This window comes from Myotis myotis, unplaced genomic scaffold (genome assembly GCF_014108235.1).
Source record: "Myotis myotis isolate mMyoMyo1 unplaced genomic scaffold, mMyoMyo1.p scaffold_m19_p_9, whole genome shotgun sequence".
Lineage (NCBI taxonomy): Eukaryota > Metazoa > Chordata > Mammalia > Chiroptera > Vespertilionidae > Myotis > Myotis myotis.
Window position 1 is genome coordinate 6739278 of NW_023416401.1, and position 18685 is coordinate 6757962.

The window sequence follows — 18685 nt, forward strand, 5'->3', positions numbered from 1 at the left end:
GGAAATTGTCTGTGAATATTAACATTGAAATGCTGAGAGGCAACAAAAATATCTGTAATGCCCCAAAACATGCTCCCTCGTCCCCGAAGCCAAGGCAAAATCCAGGAAACTTACTTCGTAGTGTGTGTGCCTGGGGAGGTTTTCAGGCTGAGCAACAGAACCAAACTGGAGCTGCCTCGCGCCCTGCGTCCAGGAATGCCAGGCAGAGAACATTCTTTTTCAGAAGGCCAAGTTTGGAAGTCGCCTGGTCTCTGGCAGGGAGGCGGGGGAGGGGATGGCGAGGGAGGGGGAGCCGGCACAGCGAGTCCCCCAGCCGCCCATCTTCAGTTTCCCAGTGTTTCCTAATAGCCGTCAATGAAAGCATCTCCTCTTACCAGGCCGGGCAGGTAGAGAGACAGCTGAGTCAGTCAGCTGGGATGCCACAGGAAGCGCAGCCACAGGGAGGAGGGGCTGCAGGGCGCGGAGCTGAGAGCCTGCCATTGGTGAGTTCGCCCCAGTCATCTGCCAGTGGGACTTGGATGGAATGTGAAACCAAATCATTTTCAAGTTAAAGATAGACACAGTGTGCGCCCGGCCCTGAGCCTGTGCGGGGAGCTCCCATCTCTCCCTGAAGGTGGGAGACTTCTGGGAGGGTCTCCGGGGCAAGTAGCAGTTTGGTTCAAGTTTCCTTTTGAAGCGAAGGTGCTGAGAATCCATCTATTGCTGGACGTCCTGGAATCAAAAGGATTTAAGAGACCCCGCGGTCCCTGCCCCAGGGTAAGTGGGAAGGACTGGTGTTAAGGAGCACCTCTTGTCTGGGAAGGTGAATGTGGAAGTTTTCTTTTTATTTGTGTGAATGAAAAAGCTAGCGTGAAGATTTCCCAGCGTAGCAACTTTCTTACCTCCCCTGAGGGAGCAGGCATTTGACATCTGGCGCGGACAGGACTGGGGCTGAGTTTTGAAAGTTGCCTTGCGCGCCTGGAACTCCAGCGCTGCGTTACCCTCACTTTCCCTCTGCCAGCGCCCCCTGAGTCACCCCGCTCTTCCTAAGGTGCAGTGTCAGTAGTCCGAGGTCACCAGGCCGACTGTTACCATGTCCACGCCGCCGCTGGCTTATTGTTGGGAGATGGAGTTTCCCCCTTGCACGGCACTATGTATGGCACTTCCTAATTAAAAAAAAAAAAGTAAAGAAGGGGAAAGCGTGGTTGAAGGTGCATAGGAGCCTTCAGATGATGTTCTGTTTTTCCCAAAAACAAACGAGAGAAAATAGGCATTTTTCCATGGAAGAGAACAATTCAGTAGTGGGAGTTATTTTTCGGTGTCGCCTCATTAATTCCCAGTGGATCCTCCTCCTCTCTCCCTCCCCCCCCCCCCCCCCCCCAGTTGGCCTTTGCTGAGTGCAGGGAGGCCTCCTGGGTGCACAGGCTGGGAAATGGAGGGGGAAGCGCTGTCTAGTGGGCTATTGCCACACTGTGTTTTAAGGATTTCAGAACTTTTTTCTTGGAAAAAAAAAAAAAAGAATTACAAACTTCAGTTTCCCTTCATGTTTTGACCATGTATAGGTTGTGTCTCTTGTTTTGTCAAGTGACCTCTCAGCTGGGCTGTAGAGACAGCGTTCCCAAAGGTGCTCAGCGGCCGTCAGGGCAATGCTGTCCATGAGCCGGGGGCACGGTGTGGGCTGGAGGCGCTCCTTTCTGTGGGGAAATGAACCTGCTGGCCTTCTTCTTGCAGAGTGTGGGGCTGACTGGTCGTTCAATGCCACCGGCTGGGTTTTGTTCTGCCCAATACACTGGGTTCTAATGAACTGAGTTGGCTAAACTAGATGCAAACAATGAATGACTTCATATGGATGTCTCACTCAACTTTGATAGGAATCACTAATACACTGTTCTGCTTCTAAAATGAAAAGTGAGCCTTATATTGATAGGGTCACTGGATTTTACAACTGAATAATCAAGCCAGACCAGACAGGATGTAAAGTTGTCAGAGCTTGGTTTGGGTGCCCTCTCCGTCCTTCCTTCCCTCTTCCTCTCTCCCCCACTCCCACCGCCTCCTCCCTCCCAACCCCTAATGAATATCACTGCTAAACACCCGCCCTGTCTGGCAGCAAAGACTTACCTTCAATGGAGAATCATGGGACAGTAGAGTGTTCTACTAGTAAAGTCAGTGCACTAGTCCATCAGGAATATTTGCATTTCAGTATAAATACCTAACCTCAAATCACAGTTAACCTTTCCCAATACTTTTTTTTTTTTAAATATATTTTATTGATTTTTCACAGAGAGGAAGGGAGAGAGATAGAGAGAGTTAGGAACATCAATGAGAGAGAAACATCGACCAGCTGCCTCCTGCACGTCCCCCACCGGGGATGTGCCCGCAACCCAGGCACACGCCCTTGACCGGAATCGAACCCGGGACCTCTCAGTCCGCAGGCTGACGCTCTATCCACTGAGCCAAACCGGTTTCGGCCTTTCCCAATACTTAAAGTGAACTCATGAGGTTGTAAAAGTTGAAGTTAATGTTCATGTCTATTATGCAAGTGGATGGTATCTTTGAAAATTGTCCCTGGCAGCATTGAACGTCGGTTCTCCTTGCTTTACCCACGTGCGTCCTGAACTGTTGACAATAGTAGTGAACCTATTAGTGTTTCCCAGAAATTTGTGAGTGTGTGCACACCACGTGTGTGCTCACAACACACACAAGTACACACACAAACACTTAAATGTAGACTTACCTTTTCCTTAACTAATATATTTCTGATTTGAAATATAAATATAATTAGAATAGGCTTAAACCCGAATATAGGGTTTTGTTTTTATTTTCAGTGTGTCAAAAGAAGAGGAGGACAAGTATAAAAGTTTTTAAATTCTAAAAATGTAAGCATTTTAAACTATGTGGCCAAATACTGTTGACAGGAAAATGGGGCAAATGAATATTTCTCTGCAACTATTACGTCACTCATAGTTTCTAGTTCCCTGTTGAAATTTTCAGGCTTGGATTTTATTTCTTTGGATATAGTTTTGTAATATATGTCTGCTAATTCCAATATCTCAAGTGTTACTGGGTTATTATGGTTCTTGTCAGTTCTCACTTATGGTGTCTTATTTTCTCGATTGCTTGGATATTCTCGATCATCTGCTGGAAATACATTTAAAAAAAGATTTTTACAAATAAGTTGAGACCTAGTGGTGATGACATTTTCCTCCAGAGAAAACTTGCTGTGCTGCTGCCAGGCACCTGAGGGCAGTGTCAGGCCAGAACCACGATAGTCAAAGTGCAGCCCCTAAGGTTCCTCAGTTACTCCTGTGGGGGAAGTGGGGCTGCAGAGCTGAGTGATGAGTGGCTTATTTGGGGTTCCCTCCTCCCCTGAAGGAAGATATGGCCTTAAAGTTGGGTTTGTTTACTCAAGTGCTCACCTGCAGACCGGACCGGACTGTGGGCTTTGATATCCCTGGGAAACCCATGAGGCTGCCCAGAGTACAGCTGGTTTCTGGGACCTTTTGTTCCTGGTAGTCATGTGCCCAAGGGCAAAAGCTTTCAAAGATGAGCTTCCCTCTCTGAGTTCTGGTCTTTTCAATTCCCCTGTGTGAAGTCTCCACCTTCCTATTAACTCTTTGCTGTTTTCATACTTTAAATATGTTTAGTTACTTCAGTGGGAGTATCAGCCCAAATTATTTCATTACTGTTGCCAGAAATGGAAATTCATTCTGCTGTTTTTATAATCTTTTTTTTTTTACACTCATCCTAGAGAAGATATCAGGCAGTCTGCTGATATCATTGATGATTTCAGGGAGTTTTTCTGACTAATTTTAGTTTTTATCTGATCTGTTTAGGCATTTTAGAGAAATTTGCAAATGCATGCCTATTGGAAGATTCATGTTTTCCAACCTTATTTGAGCTGTCAACAATACTTAACAGCCCTTTCATTTGTCCCTCGCTGGCCCCTCTCTGCAGTAATCTCTTTAGTCTCTCTAATCCACCCCACGGCCATCACTCTCAGCTGTTCACCTTGTCTCCTCCTGCTTTCTCTTGGCCTATGTACAGGATCACCACATTTAAGGAATTCCCTTAAAGAAATAGTTTTCTTTCCATCGTCTTTGCAATTGCTCTCTTCGGGTCGTTGTCATCTCACTTGGTATTACTGTGGTCATCCAGGTGTAAACCTGACTCTCCCCTCTCCCCAACACATCTCCCACACTAGGATTACTTGTGCTAATCTTTACGCTTGTTTTAAATGTCACACCTATCTTCTAAAAATCATAGACATGAAGGAATGGCTTCCCTACGTAAAAGCTCCAGTGGCTCCCCATTCTCTCCAGGTAAACCCCTTAGTGTATCTTAAAGGCCTGCCACAAAGCCGTGACCTGTTTCTCTGGCATCCTCTCCACTTCCCTGGTTATCACCAACACTTTGCTGGCACGTGATTGCTGCCTCCAGAATATTCTGTACACTGTCTTACCTCTGAGCTAGTCTAGCAATGTTTTTCTTCCAGAATTCCCATTTTTCATCTTCTTTGTGGGAAAATCCTTCTTCTTCAAGGTGGATCTCATAAGTCACCTTCACTGTGCGTTCTTTACCAGTATAGCTCACCCCTATTCTGGGAACCCCTGATGGCAGGAAGCCTGTCTTACTCACTTTTGTATTCTCAGTAATTGACACAGAAAGCATCCAACCTGTGCTTAGGGAATGAACCAATGACAGTTTGAGAAAGTTTTTCCTCAGCCATTCCTCTTTATTCTGTTTCTTTCTAAACATCATGATTCTTTGACTTTAGACTCTTTGCCAAGAATAGCAACCATTAATGGTCCTCTATATCAACTAGAACTAGTTGAAAACTTGTTTGGTTATTGCTATTTTCTGAAGGAGGAGGTTATCTATTTCCATTTTTACCAAATGAGACTGTGTAACTCAATTGTGATGGCAAAAGAGATGATAGCCCTGGCCCAGGTGCCTCTGTTGGTTGGGAGTCATCCCATGCACCTAAGGTTGCCAGTGTGATTCCCAGTCTGGACGCCTGCCCCGTTGTGAGCTCCATCCCCTGTAGGGGGTGTGCAGGAAGCAGCCTATCTATGTTTCTATGTTTTGCTCTCACATAGATGTTTCTGTCTTCTCTCTCTCTCTCTCCCTCTCTCCTCTCCTCTCCTCTCCTCTTTCCCTCTCTCCTCCCTCCCTCTCCCACTCCCTCTCCCTTCCTCTCTTAAAAACCAATAAAAACATTTTTTTAAAAGATGATAGAAATTTACATATGATAAATTAGCTATATATTTTCAGAGATTCATAATCAAAAAGAAAGTCATAGAGTTTGGAAAACTGACATGTTTCAACAGATCTGGTCCATAATGCTGAATAGTGTAAGATTGGACTCACTCAAGGAGTTAGGCGAGCACAGTGAGCAAGTAAGAGGGGACTTTATTAGAGGGAATGGGGGGATGGAGCCACAACTGGAGGTTAGGACTCAGCCTCCGCTGCCCTTGGGGTTGAATTTTATGCGCCAAAACCGCAAGGGGCAGAGACCGGGGGATGTAAGTGTTCTAAGAAGTCTGATTAGATGGAGTTCATTGTCCTTCAACCTCATCCTGATCAGTGCTGGCCTGTGAGGCTGTGGCTGTAAGTGGCCCTTGTCGTTGGCCTGCTATCTCACCCTCCGGTGCGGCTGCCTCCTGTTGTCCTGCATAGGGTGACCGCAGGCTGGGGTTCCACAAAATGAGTCTGGGGCCACTTTCTCCTTCGGGACTTTCTGGTCCACCTGAGCCAAAGTCCTCTGTCGGCCTGTGAAATAGCACAAGTGAAAAAAGTCAGCGCAACACAACCACATTCAAATGATCCCATTGCCCGCGATCCGAATCTCAATCCTCAGAGCACACTGGGTTGCTTTAGGATCACAGCGAGGTGCTTGACGGAGAGCAGGTGATTGCTTATGTGATATGACGTCATGACCTTAATTTTAAAGTTGGCTGGAATTTTTTTCTCAAACTTTTTAAGGCCTTGATGAGCAAGGTAATCGCGTTTTGCTATTTTAAGTTAAAAGAAATCCTGCATTCAATTTTAAAAATTGAATTTAGTTGGTGGGAACCAAGCGAAATACAGCTTATTAATTCTAAAGATATTTAACTAATTTTATATTCCTCAGATCACTTACAGGGTTTTCACCCATTTATGGTAAGCCTTTGTTATGCCAACTCCAGAGATTTAGAAAAAGAAGAAACTTTGCTTTGGCTTATATCGTTTCCTCATATAGGGCTCAGATACAAAAACAAAAGCCCCAAAATGAAAAAGGTAAAAATTTATCTTGAATATAATCAAATCTTCAAAAGCAGGACTTAGATGAGAACCCAGAATACGCCACAAAATATGAAAATATAATATTGGTCTTTCCTATGTTTCCTCATTCTGAAAAGAAATTAGTACTAGCTCTTGAAAATGGGCTGATTTTAAATTGTAGTTTCCAAGTAGCTAAGCTAATTTGTCTCATTAATTCAACAAATTTGTATCAAGCTCCTGCCTTGTACCTTAACTATGCTAGACAATGAAATTATTTCTTTATCCCCTTTCACAGTACACTGACACTGGAGTGTGCCTTATTAAAACAATGGACTTAATTTTAAAATGTATTTATACTATTATTTCATTTATATTCTTAATTTATTTGTGCTAATCTCCACACTTGTTTAAAACATCACTTTGCCTTGCCTCAATAATTAGTGTTATCCTCTCAGCAAGCCAAGCTTTAGAATAGCCTTGGGATTGCTTAATTACTTTAAATCTCATTTTTAGCAGATACTGTTTTCATTATAAAAATAGCTTAAAGATCCCTGAACTAATTTAAAAAATAAGTTAAGTAGAACATGTGTCATTGTCACGTAGGAGGATGAATTGGATCTTAATATAAAATAAAAGTACACTTATTTGCATAAATAAAGCTGGACTTTGCATTCTTGCAAAATACATACAGTGTGAGGATGACTCAGACACCCTGAGTCACGAAGCTTTGTTAAGCTCCGTGTATTTTAAAGAGAGCGATAGAATTATTTTTATTATTTCTTATTTAGTCTCATATTACTTTCTGTACTCCATTCCTTTGTAATGTGGTATACCACAACTTTGTGAGTGCTGAAAGAATGAATTCACTGAATTAATCATAGTTCAAGAATATAAATGCCTTAACTAATTTTATTAAAAGATGTAGTTAATTTTGAGCAAAATTTATCTTTTAATGCATATGAACTTCCTGGTCTTAGACTGTTCATTACTACACATTTGTAGAAACACATTTACTCATCAAAAGATGTTGTTTTTAACACTTCGGATAAGTTGTAGATTCTTTTCTCAGATGCATCCAGTGTTTCCCACTATTTTGCAGAGGAGGCATACGTGATTTTCTTGTATATATGGTAAAAGTAAGATGCAGACATCGGAAGTATTCCAGATGTACTACCTGTGGATTCCTGAGGTGACAAACAACCCCTGAATCTCAGTGGCTTCTAAAAACAAGGTTTCCTTTTCACTCATGCACATTATCCATTCTGGGTTGGCTGGAGGGCCTTCTCTACATTATTGCATTGCCTTGGAAATAGTCCTTATACTCTCATTTCCTCGACCAAAGCTTACAAAGTGGCCACATCTAATTTTATTTGGGTTAGGAATACAATCCTAACACATGCCTGGGAAAGAGAACGGGCTGACATATTTACAACAAATTCAAATGAATTCCACACTAATGGATGACAGGCGCTCTAAACCCCCAGAAGGACTTCATAGATGTATACTTCACCTGTCAACGGCAATTGGTCTATACTTGGTAACATGGAGGCAGGCTACCTGCAATCTGATGCCAAGGTCCTTCTCCTATTAACACCCTTTGACTCTCATTTGCACGGGAGACATTGTGGCTCTCTAAGTCTTTTCCATTTCCAGTGTTTGTGACCTTGCTTGTCAGCTTTTCCAGTCCTTGGGAATCCTGCCCTTTTACCTGTCCTCATATTTACCTGCTCACAGCTGGGGAAGGGAAAAGAGCCTTGGGTAGGGCAATCCCTAGAGACTGTAGAGAGCAAATGTAAAACATTAACTCTTTCCCATCTCTAGAAACCAATCGTGTGGAGCAGAGAAATGGAGAAAAGGGTAGTTGAATGTAATTCTAATCCCAGCCCCCACTTTTTCCAGGAGACAAAGTAAAAGGATGGGGCTTTAAAAAATGCCACCGAGGAATGGTGATCTATATTAGGGGCTAGAAATGCATAGTTTCAAGTATCATTTCCATCACTCTGACAGTCTCTTTTTGCTTTGCATTTAGTACTAACAAGGTATAACTGGGGAATTCAAACATTAATGAAACACTTAAAAGTTGAAAAATTATTAAGTCAATATTTTAAGGTCTTTTGGGTTTTAATTTAAGTCAGCAAATCCAGTTTATGTTCTTGGGAGCAATAATTCTAGGAAATGATATATGGAAGAGAAAAAGATGAGGATGCTGGATCGGATGAATTTGAGCATCACTGTATACTATGTTCCTCGCTTGGAGATTTAGGTGACCATTAGCATTAAGGATTCTTAAAATGTTACACTAAAGAGATGTGCATGATTCTCTTTAACTACGTGTCTCTCAAGCTATTTTGAATATATATAATTAGAATATATAAACATAATATATTAATATATATATATATATATATATATATATATATATATATATATATCCTCTTTTTATACACATTTTAACACACTCAGTAAATTTTGGTTTAAATCACCCCCTTGTTTATTGTACTAATAATTAAAAGTGTGATAAATGTCGTAGCTCATTTAACACTTTGAGAACATAAAGCTCAGAACTTTAAAGGACCTTTAAAATTATCTTTAGTATTGGGCACTTTGTATTCCCTTGATAAATATCATTGATTTTAATACCAACAGAAATCAAATTGTAAATGGATAGGGCATTCAATAATATTTGCTCAATTTTATTCAGGCATATGACTTGTGATACAGTCACAGATAAGGAAACTGGCTGTGTTCACCAGAACCCAGAATTCAAAAGGGATTTGTACGTTTGCCCATTTCATTCAAAACTCTAAAACTAGTATTCCATTTTGTAATGTGATTATACATCATTAATTCATTAGACTTCGTTAGCCTTTCTTTATGAAGGCCTTGTGAAGAGAAAAGTCATCTTCAACTTAACATCTATTTATTTCTTGATTTTTTTTTTTGTTCAGCTCCTTTAAGGTAAACAGTTTTGAAGCTTAAAAAGGAAAAAGAATATGTTAGATTTCAAAAGATACCCTACTAAAGTTACCACCTATGGGGATTTTTCTGAAAGAAGGGTATTAAACTAACAAGAATAACATGTTCAGTTTTTTATGTAGAGTGGGCATGATATTCCACTAAGTGCTGTGACCACTTGAAATGAACCAGTTGTCCCGTTAACTCTTATCTATTAGTGATCTATTCAAAGAAAATCCTAGCTATGAGGTTCCGTTATAGGCATCAGGGTGTTTAGGTGTGACAGGGAGCATGTCTACTTTCATCCCCTTGCCCAATCTGGCAATATTATTTCATTCTTCATTTATCAGCATATGTCATTTTTCCTCCATTTAAAAAGTAAGGCATAACCCAGAATGTCAGCCTATGAACCAGGAAGGCACAGTTTGATTCCCGGTCAGGGCACATGCCCTGGTTTTAGGCTCGAGCCCCAATGTGGGGCGTGCAGGAGGCAGCGATCAATAATTCTCTCTCATTATTGATGTTTCTATCTCTCCTCTCTCCCTCTCCCTTCCTCTCTGGAATTAATAAAAACATATTTCAAAAAAATAAAATAAAATAATAAAAGTAAGGCATAAACCAATACACTATCTTCAAAAGAAAAGTAGTTGAGAAATATAGCTTCTCGTGCATCATAGAAAGAGAAATTCAATTAAAAGTGTGGGTAGCACAACTTCTTAGCATAAGTTTTCCCTCTGATTTCTGTCAATGTTTTTCCCTGGGGCCCTAATCACATTCGGAAGCCTCAAGGACTGCAGCAGCGCCTCTAAAATGATTGCAGGAGGCTCTGAAGACCCCCCCTCCCCAGCGCTGCAGGCCACTCCTTTGGGGTTCTTTGAATAACCACACAGCAGGACTCTACCTCCCCTCCAGTCTGCCAAACTGTGTGGCCATGACATCTTCCTTCGGGAGCTGCCTGGCCCCTAAAGCATTTGGGATGCTGAAACATATCCCGCACAGCCAGTTACCAGACACCAGCATATAAATCTCAGTTACTCCGATATATGGTACCACCGTCTCTTCTTTAAAATGACGCAAGGAAAGTGCTTAACTTAATGAGGCAGAGGATTCTGGTGGGAAGTTACACTGTCTTTCTCGTTGCACCAGGGTAAGTTACCGCTTCAGCCCCCTGGATGGCACCCCGGGGCCTCAGGCGCCATGCGGCCTCCAGAGGTGCCCACTCTGTCCGGGCACTCACCCCCTGAGAGAGGGTGCTTTCTGAGGGTGACCTTCACACTGCCTGCAGGAGGCTGCGTTTCTTCAAGGTCATTCTCAGACACGAACTGAACTTGACTTTTTTCTAAAGCTTGAGAACATTGGTTACATTGGTAAGTCTGCATACCTTACTATACGAAAGGGAAAACTGATGAACATCATCTTTCGGTCTAAAACAGTTAGAAAATAAGCAAAAACAATATCAGTAAGGAATTAAATTACAGGGCATACATTTGTTTCTTAGCATTTTTCCTCTGAGGTTGCTAACTTTTTAACATAAATAAATATGGATTTGGGGGGTAGTCTATAAAGATTTTAGAATATGATAATTAAGTAGACTGGTTTATGTTTGCAGAAAAGGAATCTTAATCCTCTCTTGAGCACCGTCTGTCTGAATCTAAATTTGGGGGAGAGTTTTTAAAACAAGCTTTACTTTTTAATAAAGTCGCATCAGAATTTAATTAAAACAAACAACAGGCTCACCCATCAGTGTTGCTGCATTTGGGTAAGTGCTAGCGCTTAATAACTTTCCAGGCAGAGGCGTTCCTCAGGGCTCTCTGCCAAAACCGCGAGGTAATCTGATGAAAAGAGATAAAGCAAACCTAAGGGCTGCTGCCTGGCGTGGTAAGATATGCATTTCCGGAAAGAGAAGCCAACGCATCTCTTATGCAAACCATTAAAATTACAGTTTAGACACACGTGCGCGCGCGCACACACACAGGCACACACTGTGCTCTTATAGGTCTGCGCGATGCACATTAAAGTCCATCTCTGTGCTTCGGGGGGCACAGACGTAGCAGCCACAGTGAGGGTTGCCTGGATCCTTTCTTTATCTTGAGTGGTTTTTCCCATACAGCCACGTTTCTCGCCATGGCTGCACTGGAAGGGATTAAATTACTCTGGACAAGATTTGGAATTGCCCTTCTGTGATTTAATTCTAGCAACTACTCAGAATCTCTCATTGATAAGTGGGTGGTTTGGGCTGCTGTTTTCTGTGGTTTACTTGAATGATTTGGATAAACATTTGCTTCCTTGTAGTGCGAAAAAAACAATTTATGTAAAATGATCGTGTTAATAAGAAAGTAATCAAAGCATGCATTTTTCTAAAAAGAAAAATTAAATATTTTAAGTTCTTCGGAGGGAGGAATACTGAGTAAATAACTGTGACTGTTTGCATATATTATTTTGACCACTGGAGGGCTCTCAGATTTTTTTTTTAACTTCAATTCTTTAGGAATCTATTTGAATAGTTGAAACTTTAGGATAACAAATTTAAATACTGTGTAATAAAGTCTAGATAGTCTTATAGCTTATACAAGAGCATATATTCTCAAAATAAAAAGTGAAAGAAAATCAAGTTTAATTTACTATGTTCTTTCATTACTTTACTACAAAAAGTTTCACAACAAATAAAAGAGAAAATACTCATGCACTTGTTTTTTATAAGCATTTCATAACCAAAACTCCTCTCAAAATCACATGATCCACAACCTATATATTAGAGCAAGACCTTCCTAAATCTCTGAGTGAGACCCTGATTTGACGTTTTAAATGACCTCCGCTGAGCTAAGCCCCTGTCTTAGAGAAGTGCCCAGGAGACAGGTACTTAAGGTGATAGTTTAGTCATAATATATGATGTAATAGAATATTAAAGTGCCCAGGAATGTCCTGAAGGAGGTGACAACTATATCGGGTTTTGATAGATGAGTGGGGGTTACCTAGAAAAAGAAAAATGGAAAGACAGTCAAGCTTGAAGGACTGAATGAGCAAAGGTAGGAAACTGGGTGGTGTGTGTAGGAGGCATGATCAACAGTTTGATGTTTCTAGTTCGAGGCTAGAGTGCAAGGCGGTGAGTGTGGAGAGGTCAATAGGTATGGAAGGCTCTTTCTGTGATTCTGAGTGGTTTGTTCTGTCTTCCTTAGAGTACTTAGTGCTTCTGAAATGCAAACTCCTCACCCAAAGGAAGCAAAGCTAAAAGAGAATAACTGCATACCCATGTGAGAGTCTAGAGCCAGAATTCAAAATGGCCTGCCATGTTATGAAATTATAATGTATTTACATTTTACTCTCTAATAATTTTTTTCTACATTTTCTAAAAGATACAGCATGTAAATCCAATAGCTTCTCATTCTCCCAACACACTGAAGGCATCCTTTAGCATGTCCTTTGATTACAAACTTTCCTTGCTTGAGAAGCAGGTGTAGGTGCTATGAATTGCAAGAAATGTGTTTTAGGAAGCTTGACCACTCTGGATGGTGATGTTAAAGAAGACAAGAATAGAGGCAAAGAAGAGAGATGATATTGCAATAATCTGCTCATAAAACATTGGAAGATTTACCTGATTCCATGAAAATTATTTTGACCACTGGGAAGAGGAGCTTCCCATATTTTTTAAGCTCAGTTTTTAAAAATGTATTTGATATAAGCTGAATAAACTCTAGCCTAGTTCCAAAATGAACATTCTAAGTAAAGCTTATATAAAGAGATGACACTTCATCGTTTTCTCATAGTTCCCGCCCTTCTGCAGTACTGCGGACACTTATTAAGAGAGATGGGGGAAATGTTTGGCGCTGTAATCAGGACTCTTCCCACCGAGTTCTTTGTCCTGAAGGGTCCCTCCTATCTCTTCTGAGGGCATCTGGTGGCCCCGTAAGTGCTCCAAGTTCTGAGCTTTGCCGGACATTCTCCACCGACAAACATGGTCAACCTTATCCAGCATCAGGTCAGAAGATACAGGATTACATAGAGGCAAAAGAGGTACCATTTTGATACTCATTGAGGAAGTTCATTTCCAGATAGCTCTGTATAATAATTAGTGAAATGTGAACTGGTGGTCTAGAGCAGTGCTTAATCTAAAAGCGTCTATGACTCTAAACTCCTATGATTTGAATCTTAAGTGAATATGATGCCAATTAATGAGAACCCAGAAAGCATCCCCAATTCTTGATGAAGCTGTTCAAGCATTATGCTATTTTGACAGATTCAATTTCAATTTTAAATCCTATAAAAAACACATTTTAACATAATTAACTGGATTAGTATTTAGGTGAATTAGAGATTTGCTCATGTGCCTGAGCCTCCAGAAATATAGGAGCTGTGATGATGACATAGTTTGCTGTCAGGATCAAGAGTGGCCTTCATATGTAGCTATGTCTTTTATACATTGCTTCCAGGAAGAAAGACTTTACATTAGCAATACTAAAAATAAAATGCTCCTGGCTGGCATGGCTCACAGTTCCATTCCAGGTCAGGGAACATGCCTGGGTTGTGGGCTCGATCCCCAGTGCGGGGTGCTCAGGAGGCAGCCTGTCAATGATTCCCTCTCATCTTTGATGTTTCTACCTCTCTCTCCTCTCCCTTCCTCTCTGAAATCAATAAAAATAAATAAAATGCACATCCTCTAGTATTCAAATGAACAATACTAAACTAGACCAGTTTCTTCTTTCTGCTTGAAGCATTTAATGCCCTAGCAGCTCATCATTATGTCTTTCCACTCATATAGTCAGATATTTGACAAAGGTATTTCTAAGTTCTTTTGGGGATCCGAGTAGTGTAATAGTGAGAACAGCCCATAAAAATTTCTAGACCAAAATTGTTTTTTCCATGCTTTGAGGAATTTATAAAATCACAAGAGCAGATTCAGAAGTTTATTTTGTCTTTTTGAGAAAAAGTGTATCCACTTGTTTGTGTATTAGAGTGACCACCTGTGTCAGGCTTCTTCCTGTTTTCCAGGATGTCACCTCTGCCGCCTTTTTGCCTGCTCTGTAAGCATATAGATCTTTCTTCAACCAACCACATAGAATAGTGGCACTTCTAGCAGCTGTCAAACGATTTAACCTTGAATTGGCTGTGCTGAGACTATGCCAAGACATCTTCTGGGAGTGCTGTGTGAACTGAATCACATGCCTAGAGCTCATGTCTGAACTCGTTCCTTCCCCCTCCATACACATACAACATCACTACTGAGTAAATGTTGAATTTTGTGCCCTTGAGTACTGTTGAAATTTACCATAATGCATCACACTTTGGGAAAATAAAGAATGACTTTGAATAAGTGCAGTAAAATTGTGCTAAATGTTACTTATTATCTTCAGAATCAGGAGCTATGCTACACAATTCTCAGAGGAATTTGTGTCAGGAAAAAGTTTATCTCTAAGATAAACTTGTAGGCTTTATTTTATGAGGAAAACTATATGATCTATCAATTTCCTTTTTTTGTTTTGACTGACTAGATTCTTAGAGCTAAATTGAATGCTCAGTTGTAGTAATGATTAATTTTCAATGCTCAATATAATTATTTTCTTGAAATTCTGTTTCTAATCATACTGGAGCAAAGCCCAATTTACTTCATTTTTCATAACACTCGTCATGCTTTCCCCAATTGTGGTGTCTGACCTAGTGGTCCACTGTTTCTCATCGTGGAGCAGACCGTAGTATTTGTTGAATTAACAGTACTTTGCACTATCTTGTATGTTTTTAATATTGAAGATAGGAAGTGAATTTTAAGCCATGAAGTATAACTAACAAGACTGCTCAGAGCCCAGCCGTTGTGGCTCAGTGGTTGAATGTGGCCAGGTCACATGCCTGGGTTCTGGTCTCGATTCCCACTAAAGGGCGTGCAGGAGGCAGCTGATCAATGATTCTCTCTCATCATTGATGTTTCTATCTCTCTCTCCCTCTCCCTTCCTCTCTGAAATCAATAAAAATATATTGATACACTATTCTGACTGCTCAGAATAGTGTATAAATAAAAACAGTAACATTCCTTAGGCGCATTTGAAATCTGTTTTCCCCAAAGAACTTGATACTATTCTTTTATCCACACTCCATTTTTGCTCCGAGTCTATATTTATTGTTATCAGTCAGGTCATATTCACTTTATTGACTTTCATTCTGAGCAAGTTTTAACTTTCTTGGAGTTTGTATCCAAGGACTCTTGACAGAATAGTTAAGCAGGAAGGTCACGCTTGATTGCAGAGTGTTTATGTCATCTGTTTGTCCTATTCTAGCAGCCAAGGCTATTGGCCAAGTACGTGAGGAGGTTCCTATCGGCTAGAGAAGAGCTTGCCTGGGAAGCTGTCTTATGAGAAGTGGATGAATTAGACTAACCATCACTCCTAGGGGCTGGTGTTTCCTCATGGAATTCTCACATCCAGGAGACTGAGGCTGGAGTGATTAAGTAGTTGTCAAAAAAATAGAAAAAAACACCAGTCTAGCTGTCAGTCTAAAATGCAGGTCTCCTGATTTTTAATCCAGGACTCTTTCTGATACTCCTCAGATGTGCCTCGTAGGTTCTCTGAAACAATGTGTTGAGAGAAAAGAAAAGCATGGCCCAGCCTTTTCTCTTCATTGAGATTATTGCACAGAGCTCTGTTTTGAGGCATAGAGTGTGGTCATTTGTCTCTGTGGTACCAGTGGCATGGATACGCTGCTTTCATTACATTTACAAAATGGGTAAGTCCAACGGAATGGATGACATGCATAATAATGCGCTTTAAAAAGAGGAATAGTTAAGAAAACTCTGGTAAATATCTATCCTATACTAATAAAAGACAAACATGCAAATTGACCATACTTTTGCTATGCCTTAAGCCACACCCAACAGCCAATCAGAGCAACTATATGCAGATTAACCCAATCAAGATGGCAGCCGGCAGCCACGGAGCTGGAGCAAGCAGGAGGCTTGCTTGCTCCAGTGATGGAGGAAGCCAGCCTACCACCGGCTCTGGTCTCCACTCTAAGCAATAAAGTTGCAATTATAGAAGCTAAACAAACCCCAGATACCTGCTTTCAGCAGGCCCTGGCCTCGGAGCTGGAGCGGCAACAAAGTTTCAATTATAGAAGGTAAATAAATCCCAGAATAAAAAAAGAAAAAAAAAAGGAGAGGCTGGGAGCTTCCGTCGCTGTCTTGGCCAGCCTGAAAACAGCCCTCAGCCCCTCACACAGACTGGCCAGGCACCCCAGTGGGGACCCCCACCCTGAAGGGGGTGTGACCAGCTGCAAACAGCCATCAACCCCTCACCCAGGCTGGCCAGGCACCCAAGTGGGACCCCCACCCTGATTCGGGACACCCTTCAAGGCAAACCAGCCGGCCCCCACCCGTGCACCAGACCTCTATCCAATATAGTAAAAGGGTAATATGCAAACTGACCCTAACAGCAGAAAGACTGGGAATGACTGGTCACTATAACACACACTGACCACCAGGGGGCAGACGCTCAATGCAGGAGCTGCCCTCTGGTAGTCAGTGAGCTCCCACATGGGGGAGCTCTGCTCAGCCACAAGCCAGGCTGATGGCTGCCAGTACAGCGGTGGTGGTGGGAGCCTTTCCTGCCTCCTCAGCAGCACTAAGGATGTCTGACTGCAGTTTAGGCCTGCTCCCTGCTGGCGAGTGGACATCCCCCGAGGGTTCCCGGACTGTCAGAGGGATGTCTGACTGCCAGCTTAGGCCCAATCACCCAGGGAGCGGGCCTAAACCAGCAGGTGGTCATCCCCTGAGGGGTCCCAGACTGCAAGAGGGCACAGACCGGGCTGAGGGACCTCCCCCCCCGAGTGCACAAATTTTTGTGCACTGGGCCTCTAGTATATATATATAAAAGGCTAAGTGACCGACCATACATACGTCTGACCATCCAACTGACTAACCGGCTGGCATATATGACGCGCACTGGCAATTTAAAAATAAACATTGACTCACACATGCATGATACATATAAAGCTCTCGCTGGTGCCAATTGCACACATGTGTCTTCATCTGTCATTGTTGATCATGAAATTGTTGACATTTCTATTATAGAGAAAGGGCACCAGGCTACTAGTATTCGCTAAAATTTTAAGTGGTCTTATATGCATTGAAGCTTGTTGTCCATTTCTTCCGTGAGCTAAATCAAATATCTTAATTATAAACTGTGTGGTGTTGGCTTAACTTCTTTGACATTTCATTCTCATCTGTTAAGTGAGAATACTAGTAGGGCTATGTTCCAGGAGTTTTGAACGGTTTCCATAGATAATCCTTGTGAAAAATTTATGAGCTCAGCATATTGCACATAGTAGAACGATGTCTATGAAAGGTATTAATGATTTGGGGAATGCTGGTGTCATGTAACAATAACCATGAGGACAAAAAATTGAGCAGTTAACCATGAATATGTAGATATATTAATAGAAAAATCCTAGAAGAAAACATTAATTGCAGATATCTCTAAATCTTGAAATATAGGAGATTATTTTCTTCTTTGTAATCTCCTGTATTCTACAAAACATGTATAAAATATGTTTCAAAAATATATAATTCACAATAATAAATCTCAACCTATTAAAATTTCTTCTTTTCCATCTTAACAATTCTTTGAGGGAACTGGTGTGGTCTTATTTGCTCAGAAACATTTAGCTCCTCATGTACCTCTCATATACATTCTACTCTGGGCTAAATCCTTTCCAACTTTATAGACCAGTTTATTCCCCTCTAGTGAAAATTTAGCAGGTAGAAGATGATGTGAAGTTCTTGGAAGTTTCCTTCAGCCTTGGGCGTTGATGTCTATAAATCTCGATTCATGGGTGCTCCTTTCTTTCTCCAGAACCTGTGTCATTCTTTTAGCAAAGAAAAAGGCATGGAAAATCACGTATTCTTGAAAGGCACGGCATGTATACCTGTAAAGGTGGGACAGACACTCCAGACCCCAAGCATAGTCCACGGCACATCATCCCTTGCAGACATGAAAGAACAGGGGAGAGCCTCCTCTGCCCAGGCTGTGATGAGCTGTGCGGAGGAGCAGTAAACAGAGAGAGGCCGTTGTCATTAATTTTACAGAGTTTACACTCATCAGTAAATATTATTACACTTTGACATTTTCAGTCGGGCTCAGCTTACCTGTCAACATTTCCCCACATTGCGTCTTGCTCTTTCCTTATAATTATGAAGGACTAGATGTATTAATCTAAATGAAGATATTGTACCTATGAAAATGAATTATGACTGGAAGAGTTCTCAGCACATAAATCGATTAGAATGAGTCAGCCTTCATGCTAGAGTCTTATGACTTTGAAACACTAGTATGCACAATTTATGAGCACTTACCCCTCTGCACACCTCCCCTTCCTCTCCGATCATAAGATTTTCTAATGTTTTGCTGGGTCCAGTGCACTGAATCACCATATTTCAGAGCCAGGAGCAGGCTTGGACATCATCTACTGACTAAGTCAATCTAGTTTTATGTTTGTTTTATGGAAGCGGGAA

The 18685-nt window shown here is 41.4% G+C and overlaps 1 protein-coding gene across 4 annotated transcripts in view; it reads left to right on the plus strand.

Annotated features, from left to right (window-relative positions):
- The first annotated feature begins 380 nt into the window (after positions 1-380).
- The window catches only part of DTNA (dystrobrevin alpha), a 220965-nt gene continuing 202660 nt past the window's right edge, over positions 381-18685 (plus strand). The window contains exon 1 of one of the 4 annotated variants that reach the window (XM_036322190.1): positions 381-756. The gene's annotated coding sequence lies outside the window, so the exon portion shown is untranslated. The remainder of the gene's footprint in view (positions 757-18685) is intronic. The other 3 variants (XM_036322191.1, XM_036322193.1, XM_036322194.1) reach the window with 3 other exon arrangements.